This window comes from Anabrus simplex, chromosome 1 (genome assembly GCF_040414725.1).
Source record: "Anabrus simplex isolate iqAnaSimp1 chromosome 1, ASM4041472v1, whole genome shotgun sequence".
Lineage (NCBI taxonomy): Eukaryota > Metazoa > Arthropoda > Insecta > Orthoptera > Tettigoniidae > Anabrus > Anabrus simplex.
The window spans coordinates 189,026,906-189,042,350 of NC_090265.1; the positions used below are offsets into that span (position 1 = coordinate 189,026,906).

Below are 15,445 nucleotides of genomic sequence, written 5' to 3' on the forward strand. Positions count from 1 at the left end.
TCTCACGAGCGCTCTGTGTAGGCATCAGTTAGTGCTCCTTTCTGTCATACAATACGAGAACCAGTTGTTCATGGTATATATCTCGTTTGAAAGACGATATCTCGACCTTTTATCTGAAATATGTATCGAGTTGGTTTGTTATTCCCCTCATTCAGTTTCGTCCTGCTGCTTTCGGCCTCGCTGCAGCTTCATCAGTCCGTGTGACGCGCCGCGCTCAGTCGTGGTTCGACTGACAGTAACGTGCTTGAAATATTGTATAATTCAGATGAAAGTTTAGTCGGAAGCAGTAGTGACAGTATAAGCAGCAGTGATAATGAAATAGATGATGTAGCAGTGGTAAATGATGAGAGTGACGATGAAGAGGAAACAGTACTTGGAAATTTCGTGTAAGAGACTATAGATAATTATACAGGTCAAAGAGGAGTTTTCAACAGTGAATTCTGATTGCTAAATTCTCTAATAATACTCACACAGGTCACAGAGCCAAATATTGAGCAATTACCTTATCGGGTTCAGCTGGTGAAAGGTTTGTTCACAAAATACGCTCGGGAGGGAGGGGAACAAAATATTCAAAGCCGGCGCGCATCAGATAATAAAGTTCCAAGGTTGCAGGAAAGATACTTTATCAGGAAATTAGCACCCAAGAGTTGGAAATCCAAACCTCAGAGACATTGTATCCTGTGTTCAAAACACGGTGAAAAGAAGACGTCAGTGTACTGCTGCCAGGAGTGTGACTTGAGTCCCTGTCTCAAAGAATGCTCGAACTCTATCACACGGAACTAAATTACTAAGGAAATGTGAAATAATTATGTAATTATCTGCATGTACATAGTTCTGTCATAAGGAATTCCAAATTTCGTGAAAATCGGGCTACTCTTATACTTGTAGTAACGCTTTAAGTGAATCGATGTATTTCAGTCGCGCGTAGTTGAAATCTCATCCGGCCGCGGGGTAGGAAGCTATTTAAATGGCTGCGACGCTGAGGGGTTAAAAAATCAAAATTTCCAGTCTGGTTTAATCATGTTATCATTCAGATAATCAAAAAGAAAAGGAATTGTGCCAAAAAGAGGAAATTCTCCTGGTACTATGACGAACGATTCAAACAGCTCAGATCTGAATTGAAAGTAAAAATAAATTCCGCATATCGAGATTACATCAGTGAATGAGAGGTTACTTTAAAAATGTGATATAACACATTTCTGGAGGCACATTAAAAATAAGCAACTCACAAGATCAGGAGGAACTACGTTCGAGTATAATGGTGAGAGCTACGAAGGCGGTAATGTTGTTCATGGCTTTGCTCGATATTTTTTGTCAGTTTACGTCAGATCAGATTTTAATTATATATTGGATAATTTGGCTTTGGATGACATTCCGCTATTTTCCTCTGTTGATATATTACATGTCAGTGATATATGTGTTGACGAGGTGAAAAAGGCTATTAATGGTAAACTAAAGCCTAAATGATCGAGTGGTCCTGATGGCGTACCTCCATATATAATTAGGGCTTGTGCCGATTTATTGGCTAAACAATTAACTTTCATTTTTAACCTTTCTATTCGCACTTCATCCTTTCCTGAGAAATGGAAAGTCGCTAAAGTTACGCCCATTGTTAAGACAGGCAGTTTTGTAATCATATCTAATTATCGTCCAGTGTGCATTATCAACACCGTAGCTAAGGTAAACGAACATATATTGCACTGAAACGTGCTCCTGCCATAACCTTCACATCTACATTTCTACAACTTTCTGGAATAATCTTCGCATCTACGTCTCTACATACTCCGGCAATATATTCTTATCTACGCTTCTACTGGATCAGCTACTTTTTACTTTAATTATTCTAACCTGCTTTTGCCATCTACCCTTCCATGTATTACTGGTTTAATCATATTTTGTACTCGCCCATCTCTCCGCTCTCGTAACTCACTGCATACTGACTGTCGCTCTGTGTCTACCTACCGCTACCTACATCATCTGCTACATCACCTAAACCTTCTCGAATATACTAGTCTTTGCTTCTTTGAGTATATATAATGGACAGCCTCGCTCGTCTAACCAGCCTGGCATCGACTTGTATACAGTGTGTGTATGTGTGGAGGGGCCACTGACCTTGTGCGGCTTGCCGTGCGATGCACATTTCTATTCCGTCCAACTGGAAACTTAACACCATCGGATCTGGGTGAGCTAAACATTCCACATGCTAATTATTGGAACTCTAAGCTAAGCCCTTCAGGCGTGCTGCTGTTTATTCACTCTAGTTTTTTGAAGGCCTAGATCTGTGCCTTAAACTCTTACTATTTTCTGCTGATTTAAATTTTTTACGTATAAAAAGTTTTAATGTGGACCAAGGGTGACCAATGGCGACAAATTCACTCAAGCATTCAAATAAGGACAGTAAGGGGTGGGTGAACTCTCTCAAGCTTGCGCAGTCGGATTCCTACTTTATTTTCCTCTCTTATCCTTGTTATTATTGTTTTCCTTTTTCCCTTCCCTCCTCCTTTCATTTAGATTGTTAGATTTTTGTAAACACGCTGGAGGTGTTCTATTTAGATTGTGGCCAAATATTTATGATGTTATGGTAAAATGTTGTTCTTTGAAAAGTTTACGTCTGTTTTTCTGAAATAAATGTTATATGACATGATAATGTGTCAAAAATTTTGAAAATTGCAGAAATCCTGGCTAGTAATTCTTTTTACCCCCCCCCCCCCCAGTTATGAATAGTCGAAACTTCCTTCTCTTTAATGAAAGTCGGAATTTCATTAATGGTCTTCTTTCATGTTTATCTCAGACCTTTTTTGATTCTATATTAATCTGTGTGTACTGTGCAGACATATTATTCTAATACAACCATTTATTTGAGCTATCGAATGGTGCTCCTTGTCTTTTTTGGGTACCTTCCACGGAAATCTCTCCCTCTATTCCCCCAGTGTTGCTTCCAGCCACTCTGCTCGTTGCTATTTCGTTTACGTAAAATCTCGGTGCGATCAACCTTGTTAGAAGAATTGGTGATATATTATTACCTTTGCTCTGGAATCGCTCTGTTTTCTTAACAGCGGCAATGAAAATATACTGTGCAGAAATAACTTTTGTAAAATTCGGGACAGCACCATAAAATTTATAACCATGTTAAGATTGCTGTATCTGAATTTCAGCATGGATTTGTACCTAATGGATCAGTTATCACCAATCTTCTGGGCCGTACTCAAAATGTGTATGATACAGTTAATACCAATGGAAGGACTGATGTTGTTTATATGGATTTCAAGAAAGCATTTGATAAAATCGAACATAGAATTTTAATTACATAAATGTATAAATTTGGTTTTTGTAAATAGTTGTTGCAGTTAATGTGTTCATATTTAAAAAATCAACAGCAGTTTGTTTATAACAATGGAATTTCAGATAATTTTATCAGTCTTTCTGGTGTTCCGCAAGGTTCAAATCTTGGACCTCTCTTGCTTTAATTCTACTTAATGATTTACCAGACAATATTTGCCACTCTAACCGTTTACTTTTTGCAGATGATTTGGAACTTCACAAATACATTAGCGACCACCAAGACCAGGACGAGTTGCAAAAGGACATTAATAATGTCATTTCTTGGTATGATATTAATAATTTGTCTCTGAATGTTAGTAAATGTAAATACATGACGTTACCAGGAAGAAGAAATCTGATGTCTCAGCCTATCATATAAGGGGGAAAATTGGATAGGGTTTTAACGTTTAAGGACCTTGGTATAATTTTTGATGGTAAGCTAACGTTCAACAATCATATCAATACAACAACAAAGAATGCTAACTGAATGTTAGGATCTTTTATAAGAACTTCGAGACTATTTATCCAGCCGTCTGTACTGTATAAATTATACATTACCTTAGTACGGAGCATACTGGAATATTCTGCAATAATTTGGAGTCTGTATACACAGCAACAAGTGAATGCTATTGAAATTGTACAAAACAAGTTCCTACGTTATCTTTAATTCAAAACTTTTAATACTTTTTGCCCTTTCGACACATCAACCCAGTTGTTAAGGAATTTATTTCAATTTCCTTCATTGAAAACCAGACGGTCCCTAATTTCTATACAAATACTAAGAAAAATTGTAATAGGATGATTTGTTTCTTTGGATCTGTTAAAACGCATTTCATTCCATTTTCCACAGACAAGATCACGTCAGCACCAATTATTTTACGTTCAAAGGTCAAAAACATTGCATCACTCAAATTCACCTTTCGTAAAAATGACAACGCTTTATAACGCTGTAACAAAAGAAGTCGATATATTCACCGAATCGGATAATGAATTCAATAAGAAACTAGAAGCCTGCCTTTACAGTTTGTAAATTTTTAATAATTCCTTCTTTCTGGTACTCACCATATTTCCCAGTGTACTCATTCGTGTTTTAAGTTTCTTTGTTTTTTGTATTGTCTTTTGCTTTGTATTACCGTATGATATCTTAGTGAATTACTCATTTCTTCTAAACTGTTAATGGTATCAAATATAATGTTAATTTTGTTCTTATTTTGTTGATTTTTAACTTTATTTTTGTTAAACTTTAACTTCATAGATACAGACTGTTACAGAATGTCAAGAAGGTACTTAATTGGGTGTAAAACCTGTGTACTTTCAAACAAACAAACAAGCAAGCAAACAAGCAAGCAAGCAAGCAAGCAAACAAACAAACAATAAATAAATCATAATAAATAATTAAATAATAAATAATTGAATCAGGAGGTTATCGTCTCTACAAAGGACCTCCAGGAGAAAGAGTAATGAAGAATGTCCCTCAATTTGGTGTAGGTTTTCTTGTTCATAGTAGCATAATAGACTCAATTGAAGAATTTTCTTCAAAATCTTCGAGGATGGCACTTCTAACAATTAAAGTAGGGAATAAAACTTATACTTTAATAAATGTCCATGCACCAACAAATGACAAAAACAATAAAGATAGAGAAGGAGTTGAAAACTTTTGGGAGGAACTTGATTACATATTAGCGAAGATCCCTGATGAGCATATAAAAATCTTACTTGGAGATTTCAATGCTAAAATAGGCAGAGAAAAGAAGTATCGCACAGTTGTAGGAAAATGGCCAGCTCATAAATTAACGAACAAAAATGGCCAAAGATTAATTGAACTTTGTGCAGATCATAGACTCGTTTTGGAAACCACCAGATTCATGAGGCGACCACAAACTTATGACATGGAAATGCCCTAACGTAAAATTGGGAGAGTTTCAGATTGATCATGTTGCCATGGATAAAGATTATCATAAAGAAATTTATAATGTCGGAGTCCTCCGTGGGGTAGACATTGACTCGGATCATTATATCTCAAAAATAAAAATCAAGTTAACACCAAAAAGGAAACACAAACATAATCATCTCAAAGCAAGGAGAAATTATGACCCCAGTTACTTAATAAATAATAAAATATATTTAGAGAGATCCAAAACACCTTTAAATGACAAATTAGAGACAATGATCAACAAACTTAAAACCATAGCTGAAGAAATTGCCCCAATCAAAAGGAGAAAGAAACATGCGTGGTGGAACGAGGAATGTGACAAAGCAATTCAAGCAAGACACAAGGCATGGATAAATGATCAACAGAGGAAAACGGAAAAATCTCGAGAAGAACTAATTAATGCCAGAAGACAAACAGCTAAAGAAATTAGGACAATTAAAAGGAATTATCAAAAGGAAATGCTTAGCACTATAGAAGAAACATTCAATCAGCATAAAACAAGAGACTATTACAAAACATTCAAGCAATATCAATCTAAATTTACCCCTCCCACACTTATGTTAAGAAATAAAAATGGTAAAATGGCACACAATAATCAGGATAATGCTAACATTCTTGCAGAATACTTTAAAGAGTTACTTAATTGTGAGGATCCTGTGGAACATTTAGAATTTGATCCTAACCCAAAAAATAAAACTCCATTACAAAAGATTATACCACCAGTTTACAATGAAGTGAAAACGGCAATTAATGCACTTAAAAACTACAAAGCAGCAGGAGAGAATCAAATAGTAGCAGAAATATGGAAGAATGCTAATGATCAGACTATTCAAAACCTACATAAATACATCATTGATATTTGGAACACGGAGAAGCTTCCTGAGGAATGGAATACAGCGATAATCCACCCGCTGCACAAGAAAGGTGATCGCTCCGATCCAAATAATTATCGGGGGATATCCTTACTTGATATTACATACAAGATTTTATCCAAGATTATATACACAAGAATCCAAGAACAACTCGACCAAGAACTTGGAGAATATCAGGGAGGATTTCGACCAGGTAGAAGCTGTCCAGATCAAATCATTAGTTTAAAATGGATAATGAAGCACCAAAGAGTTCGAAGTAAGGGTCTGGTCATCACGTTTGTAGATTTTAAAAAAGCATACGACAGTATTCATCGTGACTCATTATTAAAAAGCCTTAAAGAATTTGGCTTACATCAAAAACTTGTTAACCTCATTAATATGACTTTTAAAAATACGAAGGCAAAAGTTAAATTTAGAGGTGAATTATCAGAATCATTCACTATAAGAACTGGACTTCGACAAGGAGACGGACTTTCACCATTGTTATTTAATTGTGCATTGGAGAAGGTTATGCGTGAATGGAACAAGAAATGCCAACCAACTATCAAGATCGGTAGAAATATTAAACTCAACTGCCTTGCTTTTGCGGACGATTTAGCATTACTTGCAAATACAATAGAAGAGGCTAAATTTCAAATTGAACAACTAGAAATTATAGCTAAAAAAATGGGATTACAAATTTCATTTGAAAAAACAGAAATGATGCCAACTTTTAAAGTTGATTTACCAGTTATTCAGCTGAACAGTAATAAAGAGATTAAAATTGTTCAGAAATTCAAATATCTTGGGGAAATAATAACATGGAACACAAATGAAAAAGAAGCAATAGAACACAGAACAACTAAATTTAAACAAGCACAAAGACTTACCTGGCCAACCTATAAAAAAAAATCTCTTTCGATAAACGCTAAGCTGAAACACTATAATTCCATAGTTAAACCAGAGGCAACCTATGCTAGTGAAACTTTATTCAAATTAAATGTAAAATCTACAACAGACAAATTACAGAAAACTGAGAGAAGAATTCTTAGAACAATTATTAATAAAAAACACCAAGTTGATGGACAGTGGAGATTGTTGCCTAACAACATTGTCTATCGTGAATGTGAATCAATAATATCTACAATGCGTAAAAGAAGAATTTCCTTTTTCTGTCACATATCAAGATTAGCAGACACCATGATATTGAAACAACTATTCGATTACTTTTTGAAGAATAAAATCAATAATAATTGGTTCAAAGAAGTTCAGGACGATTTGGAAGAATTGGGTATAACTCGGCAACAAATCAAACACAGAAAAGAGAAGAGGATTTTGAAGAACAAAAGCATAAGTCTCAAACTAAAAGCAGTTGAACGGAAACAATATACTATATCGGACACACAAAGGGCTTCCAGGTCGGAGAGGATGAAAAAGTTCTGGGAGAAGAAGAAGAAGAAGAAATTAACTCAAATGTATTGATTTCAGTGCTCCAATGTGGGCGTAAAATATGTAAATAAATAATAAATAAATAAATTTTTGTTGGACGGCAGTATTTTTAATTTAGAAAGACAATAAATGGTGAACACATGACTTTTAGGCCTACATATAAAGTAAATATAGTCAGTTTTAGTTACTCTTATATCACGTCATTCGTTTCATCTCATTAACTCCTCTGATGTGGATGACGTCAGGAAGGGCATCCCATCATGTTAAGTATGGGTTAGGTAAGGTAAGGATGCGATACACCTCAAGACATGGCAGAGCGTGTCACTGATTTCAGAGGTTAGTCTGTATTTTACCGCGTCTGGTTACGGGGTTAGTACGGTTAAGTTACGTGGTGCAGTTTGAATAAGAAAACTGAAACACTGGCTACAAAATGTGATCAGTCATCTTCGTTACCGTACCGTTTTCTCGCTATGTACACTTGCGAGCTCTCTCCTAGACATTCAAAGGCGATGTCAGAGTCAATTAGTAATACCCGTCGACTGCTGTTCTCTAAAAGAAAATTCAAAAGGAAAGAGGATAACATGTTTTCATAATAAATGCGTAAACAACGTGGCCGATAGCAGTTCTTAACTCGTTAGAAATAAAGGCTGAAATAAACGATCACTTAATTTTTAATGTTATATACTGAAATGTTTACTGAAGTGTTTGCCACAAAATGCGACCTTTAGTATCATTTTCTCACCATGTGCACTTGCGAGCTCTCTTGTCGACATTCAAAGGCTATATCGGAGTCGTTTAGTAATATCCATCGACTTCTGTTCCGTAAAGAAAATCAAAAATGAAAGAGGAGAACATGTTTTTGCAATCAATACGTAAATAATGTAGTTGATAGAAATTGTTAAGTTGTTAGAAATAAAGGCTAAGTAAACAATTGCTTAATTTTAATACCCTACACTGAAATTAATTAAGAATTCAATACACCTCCAGATATGGCAGAGCGCATCACAATAAATAATAATAATAATAATAATAATAATAATAATAATAATAATAATAATATCAAGCGGGATTCAGAAAGGGGAGATCCTGTCCGGAACAAATCCTGAACCTTAAAAATCTCATGGCATACCAGAGATCTAGGGCAAAAACATACGTCATCACCTTTATTGACTTCCAAAAGGCGTATGACTTACTAGACCGGGAAAGTCTCCTTTCTGTACTCAAAGAATTCGGTCTAGACAACAAAACAACAAACCTCATCAGGGAAACTCTCACCAATACATTTTCCAAAGTCAAATTCATGGGAGAATTGTCGGCTCCTTTTGAGATCAAAACTGGTGTCCAACTGGGTGAACGGACTGTCCCCAATACTGTTCAATTGTGCCTTGGAGAAGGTTGTCAGAGAATGGGATAAAACAACTAGTGGTGGAATTTGATTGGGATTGGTAAACAAGGGTATCAAGATCAAATGTTTAGCTTTTGCAGACGACATGGCCTTACTAGCTGAGACATGGGAGAAAGCCAAGGAGCAGTCCTTCGAACTGCTGAAGCAAGCAGAGAAGATAGGTCTCAAAATCGCCTTTGGAAAGACCAAAATAATAACCAACATTAAGAATCCTCCAAAATATCTGAAAGTGGGGGAACAAAAAATAGAGATCGTCACAGATTTCAAATACCTTGGTGAATGGAGCAGTTGGAATGGTCTTGAGAAGAAAGCAATGGAATCTCGACGAACCAAAATAGAAACAGCCTTCCAGCTTACGAAAGACACCTATAACAAAATATCCCTCTCCTGGAATTCCAAGATCAGACATTATAATACAGTAGTCAAGCCTGAAGCCATGTATGCTGCAGAAACTCTATCTATAACTATGCATGGTCCAATGGAAAAGTTAGAGATAAAGGAAAGGAAAATTCTACGAAAAATTCTAGGCCCCAAATTTTATAATAACGAACTTTCACACATCCGCAATGAAACTCTGTATAGGAAATAAGAAAGGATTTCCGACACAATAAGGAAAAGGAGAATTGACTTCTATGGCCACATCCTAAGAATGGATCCGAAAAGGATAACTTCGACTATTTCCGTAATAAGAAAACCAAGCCGAACTGGTTTAAGGAAACCGAGAAGGACCTACGAGAATTCCAAATTACAGAAGAGATGCTTGTAGATGGATCTGCAAAGAAAATAACCAAAGATAAAATGAGGTTTCAGGACAGGGTGAAGCCCAAGCGACTATACAGAATTTCTGAAGAAGAGAGGAAGGCAAGATCTGAAAGAATGAAAAAGTACTGGGAGGACAGGAAAACACAACTCACTAATCATTGATTGATCTATCGTACCCCAAAGAGGGTGAAACGGACAAGAATAATAATAATAATAATAATAATAATAATAATAATAATAATAATAATAATAATAATAATAATAATCGTGTGGCCTCAGCTACCGTGTGCAGACATTTTGACTTGACGCCATCTGGCTGTCTGCTTGTCAATTTCGATGTTCCGTTTCACTCTAGGCCCACTAGATGGCAGACCGAGTAAACCGGATCTCTCTTGGGCGTCTATGGCTGAGATTTAATTAATTTTGTCGGGTAAATACCAAATGTATCACCAGAGATCTTTTACATGCCGACATCGTACAACATGGAGTATCGAATGGACTTTTTTTCACCCTTCAAAAATCCGACTACCTCTGCCGGATTTGAACCCGCTATCTTGGAATCCGGAGGCCGACACTCTACCACGGATCCACAGAGTTCTGAGGTTAGATTACATATATTTTCTCAAGTCTAGTTAAATTTTGGAAAGGCACGTAATTTTGTAGCGAGTAGGTTATCATTTCTATATGTGCGCTTGAAATACATTTTTATAATACATATATGGTTAGGTTAGGTGATGCTGTTTGAAGAAGAAAACTCGAATGTTTGCCACAGAGGCCTCTGATGTGATATCATTTTTTCAGAATTAAATTATACATACACTTTCATGTAGTATCAGATTTTGAAAAATAATAAACAAGCAAGCCATAGCGTGGATATCATCCACGAAAACGCAAGTTTTGAACAAACTAGTTGCGGTTTCATACCGATTTTAATGTGTATAGTCTTTTCTCCAACTTTTACAAAAAATCGGATATAACGACAATCCGTTATAGCGAGTAAATTTCTTGCCACTACGAATTCTCGCTATAACAGACTTCTACTGTAATATATATATATATATTATCCCACCCTTTATATGATTGATAGCCGGCCCCGCGGTGTAGGGGTAGCGTGCCTGCGTCTTACCTGGAGGCCCAGGGTTCGATTCTGAGGTCAGGGATTTTTACCTGGATCTGAGGGCTGGTTCGAGGTGCACTCAGCCTACGTGATTACAAATGAGGAGCTATCTGACGGCGAGATGGTGGCCCCGGTCTAGGAAGCCAAGAATAACGGCCGAGAGGATTTGTTGTGCTGACCACACGACACCACATAATCTGCAGACCTTCGGACTGAGCAGCGGTCGCTTGGTAGGCCATGGCCCTTCAAGGGTGCAGTGCCATGGGGTTTGGTTTGATTTTATACGATTGATTTGTCACCCGATTTTCTTCCTTTTCGTTACTTTTACCTATGTTAATTATCCTAACTACAGTAAAACCTCATGATGTTTCTGCAGGGGACGAGGAAAAATAATGTCTTAAGCGAGAAAACATACTACTGAATACATGAATAAAAACTATCCAACAGGGATATGGAAACACTAAATACAATTTTTTACGACATGACGGCATTTCAAGTCAAAAATACTAGAATACAAATTCCATCTATTCAATACATAAAAGTTTTTTTTTTTAAATTTAAGAAATAGATCTTAACCTATTAGAATACAGGGACATGTTTCCCCCATAATGAGAGCATCATCAGCCTAAAAATCTCATACCTGAAAAATGAAAAAATCGGGATCCTGATTGTTTTTATTCATAGATTTCAACAAAGGCCTAAAAATATAAATAAGAGGATACTGTTGTAGGTACAAATGTCTAACAAAGACTAGCAACTGGAAGACAGTAGTTATAAGTACTCTTATGACAAAATCTTGTAATCAATCCTTATGACAATTAATTACGAATGTCTTGTTTTTAAATGTGGTAACAAGTAGCGAGTTAAAAGTTCAAAATGAATATGTAAAATGCTACGTTGAAATGAAATCTGGTAAATCTGGTGCCTTATTCAGGAAGGAGCTTATGATAGCTTAATTTTTAGGATAAAAGTCACTCTTAGTGGTGGTTAAATTAAAATTCAAAGTTGTGTATCTGTTGAAGTTGTTAATCTTATTGAAACGATAAGACGGCAAACTTCTTCAGAGCACGGACAAGTACTAGTCAGAAACATAGCTATATTTATATTAGCAAGTAGACGTGGTTGTAGCTTCCTACATTAAAAGTCGAAAGGAAAATGTGCGAGGTTGAGTAGAGCTTGTGGTGTTATGTCTGAAACAAGAGGGGAGTGAAAAGTTAAGGAATAAAATTAAAGGAGAGGGACAGAATGAAGAAAAAACGAAGTGTGTGAAATAACTTACCCCTTCGACAGTTGTGATGTTAATATGGTTAAAGATGAGGTGAGTTGAAGAAAATATCTTGTGTGTAATTTCATTTATTTCTTTGACTGTTGTAATGTTAATTAGTTGCTATGGTAGCGTTTGAATGACTGACATTTGAGCATCTAGTGTTATATCAATGTGAGATTGGTCGGGGAGGGCGTGGAGATGGGGGAGGGCGTGGAGTTGGGGGAGGGTTGGGTGGGGTATTATGTTTATGTGGTATTGGATGCGGTTGGCTTGTGGGGGCAGATGGGGAGGGAGTTGTGTTTCTTAAAGTGGGAGGGGTCCTGGAAGATGATAATTTTAGATTGATTATTATGCTATTATATTTATGGTTTAGTGATGCAACAATTTTGGTAAAATCTTGTATAATGGGTTTTTTACTTCAATAATATCGTTAAGGTTTAAATTTTTGTTGTAATATTGGTCTAAAAATAAATAGATGTTTTCTAATTCATTTCCCTTTACCTACTTTTTTAATGATAGTGAGGTCTTGATCTATAGTAGTGAAATGATGACCTGCTCCTTTCATGTGAGAGCTCATAGCTGAAAATTTGTTGTGTTTAGAGGCATTATAATGTTCTAAGTATCTAGTGTGAAAGCTGTGGCCAGTTTGCCCCATGTTCGAGGTGCCACATTGAGTGCAAGTGAGTCTGTAAATGCCTGAACCTGAGTAAATGTTGTTATTTGAATATAAATTGTGATACGTTGTGACTGAAAAATAATTTTTGGTTGGTGTTGTTCTAAAAGCTATGCAAGTGTTTTGGTTTTTGAGGGGGTTCAACACTTAATAAATGTCTGGAATGTTGTGAGGGTAATAAAATTGGATATTTTTGGTCTGTTAGGGATGAGGTTTGTTGTTAATTTGAGTTTTATCTTGTTGATTATTGAAGTCAAAAACCCATTATACGAGATTTTACCAAAATTGTTGCAATCACTAAACCATAAACATAATAACATAATAAACAATCTAAAATTATCATCTTCCAGGACCCCTCCCACATTAAGAAACAGAACTCCCTTCTCAACCGCACCCACAAGCCAGCCGTATCTAATAGCACATAAACCTAACGCCCTGCCCAACCCTCCCTCACCACCACACCCTACCCCACCAATCTTGCATCGATATAACACCAGAAGCTCAAATGTCAGTCATTCAAACACTACCATAGCAACTAATTAACATTACAACAGTCGAAAAGATAAATGAAATTACGCACAAGATATTTTCTTCAACTCACCTCATCTTTAACCATATGAACATCACAACTGACAAAGGAGTAAGTAATTTCACACACTTCGTTTTTTCTTCGTTCTCTCTTTCTTCTTTAAATTTATTCCTTAACTTTTCACTCTCTTTCTGTTTCAGACATGACACCACAAGCTCTACTCAACCGCGCACATTTTCCTTTCGACTTTAATATAGGAAACTACAACCACGTCTACTTGCTAATATAAATATAGCTACGTTTCTGACGAGTATTTGTCCTTGCTCCGAAGTGCTTTAAGAATTTTGCTGTCTTTTCTTTTCACATAAGATTAACATTTTCAAAAGATAAACAACTTTGGATTTTAACTTAACCACCACTAAGAGTGACTTTTATCCTAAATATTAAGCTATTATAAGCTCCTTACACCATCTCCTGAATAAGGTACGATATTTACGAGATTTCATTTCAACGCAGCATTTTATGTATTCATTTTGAACTTTTAACTCACTACTTGTTACCACATTTAAAAACAAGACATTTGTAATTATTCTACAATAATGACTGATTATAAGACGCTGTCATAAGAGTACTTATAACTACCGTCTTCCACTTGCTAGTCTTTTTTTGACATTTGTACCTGCAACAGCCTCATATTTATATTTTTAGATCTTTGTTAAAATCTATGAATAAGAACAATCATGATCCTCATTTTTTCATTCTTTCAGGTATGAGATTTTTAGGCTGTGATGCTCTCATTATGGGCAAAACATGTCCCTGTATTCTAATATGTTAAGATGTATTTCTTAAATTTTAAATAAAAAAAATTATGTATTGAATAGGTAGAATTTATATTCTAGTATTTATTCTTTGATTTTAAGTACATTTCAATACGGACCATAACATGAGATTTATAACATGTAATGACGGCATTTTATGTTGTGTATCTGTGGGTACATTGAAAATTATACCTACCATTTCTAAAGATGAGGAGAATATTAAAAGGTGTGAAAAACATGAGATAATATGAAAACCTTTTCTGCTGAGGATTATATAATAACAGTGCACTGTAAGGTGTGAAAAACACCAGACAACAAAAATATGAAAACATTTGCACAGGGTCCAATAAAAATATCAAAGTATTATTGCCCTTTATTTTGGAGCAATGGGTTATTAAACATTGTTTTCTGGTCACACAATGAGTTGGAGGTTACGCTTGACCATGTGCGACTGCAACTTTGGCCGCCATTTTTTGAGGCCGATAAAACTTTGATTCGACCTATAGAATGATCAAATCAAAACTCGAAGGTGCAAGTTTCAACCTTCGCGCTACCTCTTCAAGCTTAAAGATGCGGGTGCCAGTCCACTTTCTGATAGATTTTAAATTTTGTTCTCATTAGTAAGATGACGGGTGAGCAAGTAAAATCTATGCTCTTTGGTGATGACGTAGTTTGGGGGGATAATGAAGAGAGAGTACAGACACAAGTTGATTTATGGAATGAGGAGATAAGAAATTTTGGAATGAAGATTAGTGCTGCAAAAAGCAAGACTTTGATCATGACGAGAGGTAACAGAAAATCGAGGAGAGTGATAAAAATAGGAAATGAACCCCTTGAATTAGTGAAAATTTTTAAATATTTGGGCAGCATGATGTCACAAGATGGAAATTTGGATGGAGAAATTGATTTAAGAATACAGCAGTCTGCAAGTTTCTACCAGTGTGTGAGAGACATTGTATGGAAGAAAGATGTGCCAATGATGTGCCAATAAACCTATACTGACCTATGCTTCAGCAGCCAGGACGTTGACTATGCAGAACCAAAGTAAGATACAAGCAGCTGATATCAGGTTCTTGAGAAGCATACAGGGAAAGACCAGACGAGACAGAATACAAAATGAGGAAATAAGGAGAAGCATGGGAGTGTGTAAACTTCAAGAAGAGATTGATATAGCAAAGCTGAAATGGTTTGGTCACTTGATGAGAATGCCAGGAACAGAATACCAAAGAGAACATTCATGGATACAGAGACTGCATTGAGGCCTAGGGAACGGCCTAGAATGAGATGGATGAGGTCTGTTGTGCACTGTATTGCAAACAG

The 15,445-nt window shown here is 36.0% G+C and overlaps 1 protein-coding gene across 1 annotated transcript in view; it reads right to left on the bottom strand.

The window, feature by feature from the left end:
- LOC136885511 (intermembrane lipid transfer protein Vps13) overlaps positions 1 to 15,445 on the bottom strand; it is a 1,358,975-nt gene that overhangs the window by 609,161 nt on the left and 734,369 nt on the right. The gene's annotated exons all lie outside the window — the stretch shown is intronic.